The 13,227-nt window shown below is 40.9% G+C and overlaps 1 protein-coding gene across 2 annotated transcripts in view; it reads right to left on the reverse strand.

Annotated features, from left to right (window-relative positions):
* The window catches only part of DSCAM (DS cell adhesion molecule), a 476,473-nt gene that overhangs the window by 67,162 nt on the left and 396,084 nt on the right, over positions 1–13,227 (reverse strand). The window lies entirely within an intron of this gene.

Below are 13,227 nucleotides of genomic sequence, written 5' to 3' on the forward strand. Positions count from 1 at the left end.
GAGTAACAATTGCTCCAAGCAGATGGCAATAAACAGAGCAGACACAATAGCTTATTGCAATCAATTTGTATTCAGTGAATTTGGGCCTATATCTTGTTTACAAATTGGTTTTATTCAGATTATGACTTCTACGTTTATTTTTACAGGGTTGGATAAACAATTTAAGTGAACATATTTGACAAATTTTTACTATCAATAGTTCTGATAAATAATTTCATTTTACAGAAAACTTTCTCAACAGAGGATTCAGTCCTGCATCTGCTATGAAATCTGGAGTTTTCTACTCAAGATATGCCTGGTTATGTGGAACCATTGTGCTGGTGTTCCTTATCCCTGGGTTTGGTGGCTTATTCCTTCAGTAATGGAGTGAATCAAGAAATAAAACTGTATTCCATAACAGACTGTTCAAATTTCCCCCTAGCCTAGTTTTGTTTAATCACAAAATTACTTCCATTCAAAGATTCCCAGCAGAAGGTCATCTCATCTATTTAGCTGCATTAGCTGGGAAGAAGAAGTGCTGGAAGAAATGCCAGTTCAGTCTATTCTTGCACTGTCACTCAAGTGCTTTGGCTGTGGGCTGCAGCGAAGCCGACCGGCTGCTATGCAGTACTCGCTTATCGGTGAGATGTTCTGCTGTCTGCTTGAAGTGAACTGTGCGAGGAAAGGTGTGGAGGAATATATAGATTCCTCCAGTGGACATGGGCTCTGTGCACCTCATCACATCCTCCACAGGAAGCTCAACTCCTTAGTGGAGGAGAAGGGAAACCTCGTCAGCCCTGAACAGTATTACAATGCTCAGTACAGCCAGTTTTATTTCTGACATGGGTTTTGTCATTCTTGTACGTAAAAGTAGAGGGGTAATGAACCATTAGAATGAATAATACTCACTTCCCTGTGCAATACTGAGCATGGTAATGGCTAACTAACGCTAGGCTAAAACTAATTAGAACATTAATGACGTAGAAAAGAAGATTTTACTAGGAATCAGCATTAAAAATAATGCATCAGTGTAATCTAAACTTGATTCAGACTGACAGAAAGCGTGCAAGGAATCTCTTTGATATACAAATATCTGCTGGTGGTAAAGGCCAATTTAATCTGATTAGCATTTCAAAAGGCAGGTTGACCTGAAAGCACTGGAATATGTGGTCCTTCAAAGTGAATTCCAGATAAATAAGGGATGTTTCTGAGATATCATTAAACACTTCTCCAGTGTGAACTGGTAGCCAGTTTCAGCTACTAAATGGGTCATTGCATTTCTCTATTCTTGAGCTGGAACGTCCTACAGCCAGGATAAGAGGGGAGTTCATCTCATCTCACTTTTGAAATCTAGAGTGAAGACATCTGCATCTAAGCCAATCACTTTGACTCCCTTCAGAGACAATGTAAAGGAAAGGTAACTTCTGGCCTATTTGAGACACATACATTGCAGTGCAGTGGGATGAATCATGCCCTTGACATACCTACATTTCCCCACCAACTATAGAAGTCTCCATATAACTAGCCCAGGTACAGTTAGTTATCTGTGCTGAAGGCATCTGAATGTACCTGTTAACTAAAATACTTAACTTTGATTAACCAAAATACTTACCCCCCTGGCTTTTATACTGATGTGTGCTTCTATTTGCTTCTACAAGAATACATTCTGTTGCCTCCACGGAGACTAACTTTTCTGGGCGGACTTCTCTGGTCCAGCTAACAATTATCTAGGCTCAACACAAGCCCAAATGGGGACCTTGCTGTACTTTCTAGCCAATCTCATTGCTCCTGTCAAAATGCCAACTCAGTTTGTCCCATTTAGCAAGCGCTTGCCTGGGTTTCCACTCTGATATGAAGAGGTCGGTGCAGGCAGACACTTCTATTATTACGTGAAATATTACAGCAGGTTTTGAGAACCATCTGTCTTGACATTTACACAAGAATATTGGACAAATGCCCGTAGCTTGACAGGCTGGATCTTTGTGAGGTCATACATAAAAATTAAGGTATTGATCATGGCACAGAAGGCTGAATTGTAATATTCATGAGGCAGCATTTCCTAGGGTTAATTTTAAAGTCAAACAGGCTAGGCTGTCTCTGGCATTTAGGCTCCACTCATTAATGCAGCTATCTAGCACAAGCTACTTTTAAACCACCTACTAACATGGGACGTGGATACAGCTAACCATTGCAGATTTCCTTATTGCTAAACTTTCATTCCAGCAAGCATCAGTCCAGCTAAACTTACACTGTTTTCTCCATGACTCTCATGGCTTATGAAAGGGACATATGGCTGCCTTTGGAAGCCACTCCTAATACTGCAGATTTCCTGCTTGAAGCACCTCACTGCTCTGCTCCCTTCTGCAATAGCAGAGATCGGAACAGTCAGACAGACATACGCCCTGTATACAATTGCTAAACAGAGATCAGAGAAATCTGGTTTGAGATTTTATGGTTTGGGATAAGATGAGAAGCTATGCAGAAAAGGAAAACCTCAGCCTTGAAGATATATCACTGGCACTAAGCACTCCTGCTCTGAGAACCAAAGTTAAAGACAAAACTAAAAAAACAAACAATCCTCCAAAATTCCTCTGGTTGCAATGTGATCCTCTAGAAGAGCAGGCAAAATTGTCTCAGAACAGAGGAGCTCTCTCTCCCTGGAACTCCAAAGATGGAATAATCACAGAAATAGTTTCTCTGATGCCTTTTAAAATGCCTTGTCTTCAATTCCATTCTTTCACCCACAGAAAACCAGCATCATTTGCATATTTGCAACTGGAGCTATTCTAAATATAAATTCCATTATTCATGGAATTAATTTATTAATTGAATCTGGTAAACATATCTTCACTACATTAATGATTCTTATTTTCTTAAAACAAACTGCTATAGCAAAATATTTTGGTTTCTAACTAGTTAACATATACCTGTTTCCTCAGCTAGCATTCCTTTATAAATACTTGGGGGTGCTCCAGTGGCAAAGAATTGATTTTACTTTTAACTTTTGCCTGTCATTTCAATTAGACTAACATGCCAGAGACTTTCATTACACTTGAAAAAAAAAGGAAGCTTTATCAGCAAAGAGAAGATTAAACAGTTGAAATAAGAAATATTTTAAAGGTCTGTCACCTTGTCACATATTGGTCTTTGCACGTTCCAGTATGAAACATATACTGCGGTTTTATCCCAAAAGCAGTAGCATGCTTGCTCAAGGGATTTTTTTTCTCTAACTGCTTTTTTCATTCAGCTTATAGATGATGGGTTAATTTTTCTTTGGTCTTTAGCTCATTGTCTAAGAAGCACAGACAGGGCCAAGTCTCTAAAAAGTCAGCAAGGGCTGTGAGGAATAAAATGAAATCAAAGGTCTTTATCAGGGTGCAGTCAATCTACTTCCCAAATCAGGCAATAACAAGAGATGCTGAGCAACAGCCACTGCAGGGAGCATAATTTTCCTCAGATGCAACTCCAGTTCTATTGGTGTACATTGCTTTGTACACTTTGAAGCAGTATGCCATCTCCTGGCATTTCTGGCTCCTTTAGAAAGCATTTAGATAGGTAATGTGCATAAACTCTGAACTCTTTGGCTGAATTTTTGGTTGGTTTGTTTGTTTGTTGTTTTTTAACTCAGCCTGGGAAAACTTCAAAAAGGTGCTTTAGAAGAAAAATAGGTTTGTAACAGTTTTTCAAGCAATTGGGGAGTTTCCCAAGCAGGGAGGTAAGGCAAGAGGTAGCATTTACTGTGGACTGGAAGATTATTCAGTCAAAGCAAACCTGCACCTTGCCTACAACTGCATCTACACAACTTCTGATATAAGAAAGGTGCACTGAAGATCTCTATCTCCTCATTCTCTGCAAGTTGCAGGAAACTTAGAGGTTAAATGAGAAAACCATATGGAGACTTTAAGGACGAGAGTGAAAAGCAAGAAACACCCCAGGTTTGTGGTGTGTGTTGTGAAGTAAGAGCGTATACAAGTTGGCTACCTGTATATTGGTTGACTCATCTTGAAAATTAAATAAATATGTATATATATACACTACCTAGATTGGTATGTGTGTTTTCACTATGAATTTAGGTATAAAATATGGCCATAGCAACATCTAAGAACAGGGCTGGAAAGACCGTGAAGTTCACTCAAGTCTATTCCTGTAAACCAGGTTCATCTATATCTGCACAATTTCAGACAGATGTTTCTCCAACCTTATTTTGAAGACTTACAATAAATGGAGACTTTGCAACTCCCTAGGCTGCAAGACCTGTTCCACTGCTTAACTAATCTAACTATTAGAAAGTTTTCTTGAAATCTAGCTTGAGTTTCCTGCTGCAGCTTAAGTCCATAGCTTCTTTTCCAGTCTATTAGGAACACAGAGAATAGATTATTACCTTCATCTTTGCACAGTCTTTAGACTACATGAATTTTTATCATTCCTTTCCCCACCAGTACCCTTATCTTTTTACAACTTAATAACCCTGACGCTTTCAACATCGTCCAGAAATCACATTTTCTCCAACAGTTTCTCTAATATTATCTGCTGTTACCCTTTGGATTCTCTAACAATGCCCATAGCCTTCTCAAATACAGTTTTCAAACCTGTATTCAACAACACCAAGGTATGACATTTGGCTTTTCACAACAGGATTATAAAAGTAGCTAATGTTCATCTTGGGATGCACAATAACCTCAAAATCCTCTTCTGAAGAATCTAGCCAATTGCTTTCTACCCAGTACTTTTGTTGTTGGTTATTCATAGTACCCATTTTCTTACAGTTACCCATACTAAATTTTATCTTTCTCCAGACCAATTTCCCAGTTCATCAAGGCCTGTCTGAGCTCTAGTTCTGTCTCCAGTGTACTTGCAATCCCTCCCAGCCTTGTATCTCCTGTAAATTTAATAGGCATTCTCGCTATTTCATTATCCAGGTCACTAATGGAACCATTGAACAAAAGTGGACTCAGGAGAGATACCTATGCTGCTCCCTCCTGCCCTCAACAATGAACTACTGGTTTCATAGCCTCCCACAAAACAGCACTCAGTTTTTTATCAGGTCTGAGCTGTCTCAGTGAAACTGAGTTTGACTAGCTAGGTTTCTCTCAATAAATATGCATCCTCTGGGCTTATTTCTACTGCTAAATGGGAGAGCGCCAGGGAGTGTGTTGAGCACTCCACCGTGATGTTCCACAACACTTTCTAACTTGATCTCTAGATCAGTTTTGTACTACTCTAGATAGCTCTCTTCAAAACAAACCTGCTTTAGAGGGGCTAGGGCTAAGCAGTGTAGACAGACGTCAGTCAATGTCACATACTCTCGGGGCCAGGTGCTGCTCCTTGGCCCTTGTTTAATCAGCAGTACAGATGAGGTTTACAATGAGCACAGAGTCTCATCAGTAATTAAAGTAAGTTTTTAGTTCTACAAGGTCAAAACACAAAGATGTCCATCTTTTTGCACAACACTATCACAGAAATGTCCACCTTGCTCTACCTGAGGCCTTCGTTGCTCCTGGAACTGATGTTTTAGAGTCTCTTGGACTGACAAAGTTATCCAGTAATGGGGGCTACAAGTTATTTCTACCTGGAAGCAAATTCAGTTAATATGAAATCAATACATTATTGTATTTATAGAGCATGACCTTCAAGTTCTGCATCCATGAACAGAGTAGACAGACCACTGATGTGCCCTCTCAGTGAACTCCCTAAAGATGTGAAACTCTGCCTGAGGTAATGGACCAGTACTTTTCTCCAGGACTGTTGGCTTTTGCCTTGCTTCCTTTCGCAGATGGACAGACTGTCAGAGCTGCAAATAACCACCAATCCTGGACCACAGTTTTCATTAAGACTCTGGATACCACTTTGGTCATATAACAGCTTCTGTTCAGGTCTTGCTATTTTCGTTCATGTATTGAAACATGACATCTGTTTTTCAGTCAGCATTATTGAAGATAACTGTTGTAAACAGAAGCTGTGCACAAAACAGAATGCAGCTTTCATATAAAATTTTATCTTTTTTTTTTTTTTTTTTTTTTTTTTTTTCAGAACTGAAGTGTTAGAAAATTCAAGATGGAAATTTTGGAAAGAACAGAGGCAGCTCCCTCCCTTTCCACCTGCAGAAAAATATTGAAACCCATTTCCAGGAATTATGCCTGGACTTCCAAGTAGCCCATGTAGTCAAGGAGTAACTGTTGCTTGGGAGCTACCAAGGTACACCACCTGCTTGCCCCTTTGCTGCAACTCACAGAGTCTATCAGCCTTCTGGGGCTCATGATCAGGGAAGCAGCATGTGGTGTCATGGGCTGGTGACTACAGGAAGGTCATAAGACCACCTTCTGCACTGCCAGGAGTTCTGCTGCCTCCTTTGGTGGCCCCAAGAAATCACCAGGTTTGTTCAGAGCATTTCAGTCAACTCACAAATTGTATGACACCATCTGGTCCCAAGTGCTCTGTCCCGTATATGATACAGAAAGGAACGGAATAAATTCAAATCTCCTGAAACACACTGCAACTGACAGCAAGGACTTACTGTTAGACTATATTGATATATCTTTATGTGAGACTAGATAGTGAGACAAGACCAGTTTTATGAAAAAATTAGTATCAAATTTGTTTTAGAAGGGCTTTCCAAGGACACCTTTTAAAAATCATATAAAACAAAACATCATCAGAATTAATTTATACTCTGTCACATCTCTCTTGGGATCTCGTCTATGACAAAAATAAGACAGGCAAAAAATGTGAAGTTGATGAAGCAATTACAGGAATGAAAGTACTATGTTTGGGAGCTGGTAACAAAGTTGTAAAATAACTATGAAAATGCTGTAAACAGTACATGTGGTATATATTGAAAAAGACATATTTTAAATACCATTCAAAATAAATTTTTAAAATAACCCCAAAATTATACACTAGTTCTATAAAGAACAAGAATTAACAAATATCTTCATGCTGTAAAAAGTACTCTATAGACACAGTGATAAATAGTGCTTGTAGTACACAAATCAACGAACATATATTTAAAATTCAACCTACAGGTTCTGCTGACTCCAAATAAGCTTCTGTTCAACAGTAACTTTATCTACTTAGCCAACTTCTGCCAGCTACCTCTCCCCTCTTTTAAAGAGACCAAATATAAGTTAACTCATAGTGCCAACCTTACAGTCAGCCCCAGTGACCTGTGTCTGAAGGAATCTTTGAAAACTGTAATCTACAATTCTGGACTTCTCCAAAGGATTTAGAAAGATACAAAAGCTGAAAGCCCAGCAAAGATTCATCTTGGCCTGGAAATATTTCTATCCATCACCCCTATTTCAGCACTGGAGTCAGCTATGTGTTCTGGTTCATCATCTAGCTAATCCAGCTAATACTCTTATTATGACAACATCATCTAGGATCTTTGCAGGAACGTTCTCACTCCATTCATCTGGTTCAACAGCATCTTGCTCTGGAATATCTTCTCCTTTCAGGCCTCAGGCTTCTGGTCATTTGGGACCTCAGTCAAGGTGGATTTAGGGGAGAAATCATATCTCTTAACAGAATCCCACAGCTAGCAACGGTTTGATCAACTAACATTACAAAACTATTGCCAGGATTTAAGACCAGAGAATAAACTGGTTCTTCTTATGAGAAAAGTAGTCTTTTAAATTTGTACCTGGATGTTTTGCAAGATTCTTGTCATATTTTCCAGTCTTTGGGTACTTGTGCTAGAAAGTGAAATGCAATCTGAAGTCTTCCTCAAATAGAATTTTACTGTGGAGTTGATCAGTTTGGTTCAGGGGCTTTGGGGAGCAGCTTCACGGATATACCACTGCTCCATGGAAATTCATTTCATAATGTACAGTAAGAGATTTGGTGTCAAATAGAAAGAGCTTTAAAAGTCTAGCAGAGATATGACTACTGAGCACTCAGAAAACTAAGATGGATATGAAGCATTTAATCAAAGGCAAGGAAATTCATATTTAAGAATCACAATCCCTCCTGTAATGTGCTGAATAGCTATGGGTCTGATTTGGTATTAACAACATGTTTATCAATCGTCATATCCAAGATATCCCAGCAATAACTTTGTGCAGCACAGACAGCTTTTCAGAAGAAAGCAGTAATGATTACAGTTTGGGTAATGCAGCTTTCATGATGGAGAAACCATACACTGCAAACACACACACACACACACACAGAGCTAAACAGGTATACACTCTTTTGCAAAATAAAGAACGTTGTCAACTATGGAGAAGTCAGTCCACTCTGCTTAGACAGGAACACTGTGTCAGTGCAAGCATTGCACCACAGCTGCAGACACCTGTGCCATGCTTCCCTTTGCTGGGGTGGTGTGAGCTGCAGGAGCATGTGGCAGTAACAGTGCTCACATGCTAACTGATGAGTGCTTGGATGGAGAAAGCTTGAATGGGCTTATAGTCTTGCAAGAAGGGACCTGTTCAGGAGTGGGAGAAGCCAGAGTGCTGCTGACTGGCAGAGCCATTGTCACGTCAGTTATTCACAGCAGATATGCAGCAGGGCCCAACACCTCTTCTCAAGACTGCATGTGGTGATGAGAACCTGAGTCACACAACACAAAGAAGGAAAGACAGCAGGAGAACATGCTCAAACAGGTAGTGGAAGGTGGCGGCCAGGATATTAGAAGGCTGGAAGTTGTGACTTTTGACAACAGGAAAAAGACTCCTGCTCCACTTGCAGATCTGCAAATTCAGAATATGTATAATGCCCTGGGCACTGGTGAGGATGAACAAGACCCATTAGAGGATTCATCAGATCCATCTGAGCCTTAACCTAGTGTCTGCAGAAAAGGAGAAAGGCATGTGATAGTTACTGGAGACTCCCTCCTGAAGGTAATGGAGACACTGATCTGCCAACCTGACCTAGTATCTTGAGAACTTTTTGCTTGGCAGACTTCAAGATCTGTGGTGTATGGAGATATTTCCAAGGCTTATCCAGCCCCTGGACTGTTTTCCCTTTCTGCTTTTCCATCTGGGCACCAACACTGGCAGAGGCAATGTGAACTACATCAAGAGTCCAACAGAGTTCAGGAGATGAGAGTGAAGACCAGGGGGGCCCAGGTGGTGTCTCCTCAAACCTTCTGATGAGGGAGGAGGCTCAAGCAGAAGTGAGACAACTGATGTTGCAGACTTGGTCTAGCAGTCAGGGCTTTGTCTTCTATGACTGCAGGATCTCGAGGAATGAGAGCTACTGAGCAGGGATGGGATATATCTGGCAAAGTGCAACAAGAGTATCTTTGCAAAGAGGCTTGCTAACCTAGTGATGAGGGCTTTAAACTAGGTGTGGCTGCAGAGAGCTACCATAATAGAGAAGCAAGGGCACAAAGGGGCAAAGCAGATGTGTCTAGGAAACAACATTATAGAAGAGGATCTCACTTCTCCCCTGTAAGACCAGCGCAATTTAGGATCCATCTCAAATGGCTGTTCACTAATGCATGTAGCTTAGAGAACAGATTGCAAGTCTATGTGTAGTTGCAGAGCTTCAGCCTCGTTGGGATTATGGTGACATGGTATGATAGCACTCATGACTGGTGTTCTGCAATGGAGGGATGAAGTCTCTTCAAGAAAAATGTGTAGGAAAGTATGAAGGAGGGCTTCCACTTTGTGTAAAGGAGTTTCTTGAATGCATGGAGTGATGCCCCAGGGCAGGTGACAAACCAGTAGAGAGCTTGTGGGTAAGTATCAGAGGACAGACAAGGACTCATAGTGTTGTAGTAGGTGTCTGCTACAGACCTCCTGATCAAGAGGAGGAGGTAGATGAAGCCATCTTTAAGCAGCTGAAGAAAGCCTCACAAGTGCACACCTTGGTACTTGTGGGTGACTTTTACCACATTAACAACTGCTGGAAGGGCAATAAGACTGGAAGTGAGCAAGCTAGGAGATGTCTGGAGAGTCCTGAAGACCATTTCTTGATGGAGGTGATCAATGAACTGACTAGTGGAAATGCTCTGTTGAACCTGTTGCCCACAAACAAGGAAAAACTGGTTAAAGATGTGAAGGTCTATAACAGCTTTGGCTGTTGTGACCATAAAACTGCACTTCAAGGTCCTAAGAGGAGTGATTCAATGGGAAACTGTCCTGAAGGGCAAAGGGGCTCAGGACAGCTGGCTAATCTTCAAGGATAACCTCCTCAGAGCACAAGAATGGTCTTTTGCAATGTATGGAAAGTTGAACAAGCATGGCAGAAGGCCAGATGAAAATGCAGATCTTGATTAAACTCAAAACCAATTTTTTTTTGTGGAGGGCAAAAGCTAGAAGGCTTTCTTTAAGTACAAGAGCAGCAAAAGGAAGGCTAAGGGGAGCTTGGGCCCACTGCTCAATGACGCAGGGTACTTAGTGAAAAGGAATTTGTAAAGAGCTAAGGTACTCAATGAGTTTTTATTCCAGTTTTTACTGGTAAGGTTTGCCCTCAGGTCTCCAGGTCTCTGAACCTTCTTGAAGAGTATTTGGAGTGAAGCTGTACTAACAGTAGAGGGAGACTGAATTAGGGTGCACTTAAGAATCATTTACTTAGGCATACAGAAACTCATGGTACCAGATAGGATGCATCTGAGGGTGCTGAAGGAGGTGGCTGATGTCATTGTGAAGCTACTCTTGGTTGTATTTGAAAGGCAATGGCAATCAGGGAAGGCTTCTGATCACTGGAAAAAAGAAAATGCCACACTCATCTTCAAGAAGGGCAAGAAGGAGGATCTTGGTAACTACACGCTGGCCAATGCAGTCTCAATTATATGAGAAGGTTATTGAGCAAATCTTACCAGATGCCATTTTTAAACACATGAAGGAGAGGAAGGAACAGCTGACATGGATTTAACAAAGGTAAATCATGCTTGACCAACCTGATGGCTTTCTATGACAAGGTGACTGGCACTGTGGACAAGGGGTGGGTGGTAGATGTTTTTTTACCTCAGCTTTAGCAAAGACTTTGACCGAGGCTTCCACAGTCTCGTTGCCATCAGATTGGTGAAATATGGGCCGAATAAATGAACAATAAAGTGAATGGAAAATTGTCTGCATTGCTGGGCTGAGCCAGCTATGTCTGTCAGCCTTGAGAAGAGACGGCTCAGGAGAGACTTTATTGTCATCTACATATACTTTATCAAACAATACAGAGAAGACGGAGCCAAGATGTTTTTGAAGCTGCAGGGTGGGAAAAGTTTCGACATGGGAAATTCTGATCAATTGGGGGAAAAAAAAAAACCACCATGAAACCATGGTCGAATATTGGAAATGGGGCCCAGAGGGACTGTGGGATCTCCATGCATGGAAGTGCTCAAGACTTCAGTAGACATGTCCCCGAGCAACCTGTTGTAATTAAACTTGCTTTGAGAAGGGGATTGGACTAGGCGGCCTCCAGAGGAACCTTCCAACCTAAGTTCTATTATTCTGTGGAAGTTTATAAATGGAAATCCAGTTGGCCAAAATACGTATACAACAACTAAAACCAAACAGTGGCAGAGCTAATGTACAACTCTCAGAGAAAAAGAAACACATTAGATTGCCAAGATGTTTTCTAAGTTATATGGGGTAAAAGCTCCAATAAAACTCCTATGACCTTTTAGGCCATAGGCAGTATGGTATGGCTTTCACATCTGAACACTTTCTATGCACAGTTGCTGAAAAAAGTTCTGCTTTTAGCTTTCGCTATCAGGAAATCAGAGAGCAACAGTGAGGTCATCTTATTTCACATCTTAATATGAGTGGAATGAAGACAAGAACCAACCGACAATGTCCTGAAAAGGAAAATCACCAAGAAAGAGAGCGGTTTCCACTTATTATCCTTTTATAGTGCAGTTCTAGCTACATGACTCCTTTCCTTTAATCTCCAGGCATCCCATGGAGAAAGCAGGAGACTGATGTGAAATTTAATGACCTGCTTTGTTGGAAACAGCAGGATAAGCCTGTTTAATGTGTTTGCTCCTATTAGTGAATGACTGACCAGCAGACCACCCCCAACAAAACCTCAACAGCCACAACAGCAGCAATAACTGCACTTTTCTAATCAACAAAGAAAATGAGATTTTAATATGTGTATTTTTAACTGAGTGATGCCATACTGTTTGTTGACACCCAAATGATTTAGTTGGTCTATATGTCTTCAAGCTCTTAACCTCTCTCTGCTTTCCCTGTCAGTTCTAATGCTTTCTCAGCCCTTCCTGCGCCAGCAAATCCTGCTTCTTAACCTTTGTTCTCCTGCCTTCTTTCTGTGTTGTTCTGAGATAACAGTTTCCCAGGCTGGCTAGCCATTGCATGCTTTGTGTCACAATGACCTTGTCTGGTTGCTTTCTGCCATCTAAATTTTATTTAATCTAATCTCATTGATTCCTCCTTAGGTAGTGTACTGACCTGAATGCAACAAGAGGTTGGTGGAGTTTTTTTTCAGAAATCACCTAAATTTCATTTTCTCTTGCCCTTTTAAAAGCCCTGGCAATACACATCTACAACACAAGGCAGCAGGTGCTGGAGCAGCCACCTAAAGCATCTTCCCCCCCCCCCCCCCCATTTCAGCTAGGACTCAAACCACCCTAACTTCTTTGTTAGGATTCAAACCACGTGCAATGTCTATGGCACCACTGGGAAAACGTATGCTGCCAGGATGGGATGGCAGCCTGTGCTGCAGCTGGCAGCACTACCTGTTGCTTCCCTGAGGTCTGGGCAGAACGAGTGTGATGAGTGTCCTACCACTACGCTGGGGATAAGCACATTAGAAATAAGCTGGCCAACATGGGACCATTACAGATGGCCTGGAGAAGTCAGCTGATACAAGGAGTCAAGTGGGATCAAGAACTGTGGGAATGTGGGCTGTGAGTTAGCACATTTAACTTACATTTAGGTATGTTTTCTTTCTTATATTTGAAAAATGTAGGACCCATTAAGTCATATTTCTGTATTTTTTTCTATATTTGCAGAATGAAATAGAGAAATTTTTGCCTAATAATGCCTATACTATAATACAGGTACAAAAATTAAACAGTATGACATTGGATCCTTGCTTGCCCTTTATCTTGGCCAGAGAATAGATTGCAGTGGAGAATAATTTTTGTTTTTCACATAATAATGACATTTGTGGCTTGAAACATCCCAGGCAAATGTTATCCTTAGGACTCAAAATATTTAAAAAGGAAATGTCTTCATCCTTCTGTACAGGGGCAGCAGAAGTTTTAACAGCTTCTGCACTTGCAAAGCAAGCTAAACTGTGCAAGAGGCAACAAATCCTCATCTTATAATATCTGAGGGTCATATGAGG

The sequence above is a fragment of the Strix uralensis genome, chromosome 2 (assembly GCF_047716275.1).
Source record: "Strix uralensis isolate ZFMK-TIS-50842 chromosome 2, bStrUra1, whole genome shotgun sequence".
NCBI classification, from domain to species: Eukaryota; Metazoa; Chordata; class Aves; order Strigiformes; family Strigidae; genus Strix; species Strix uralensis.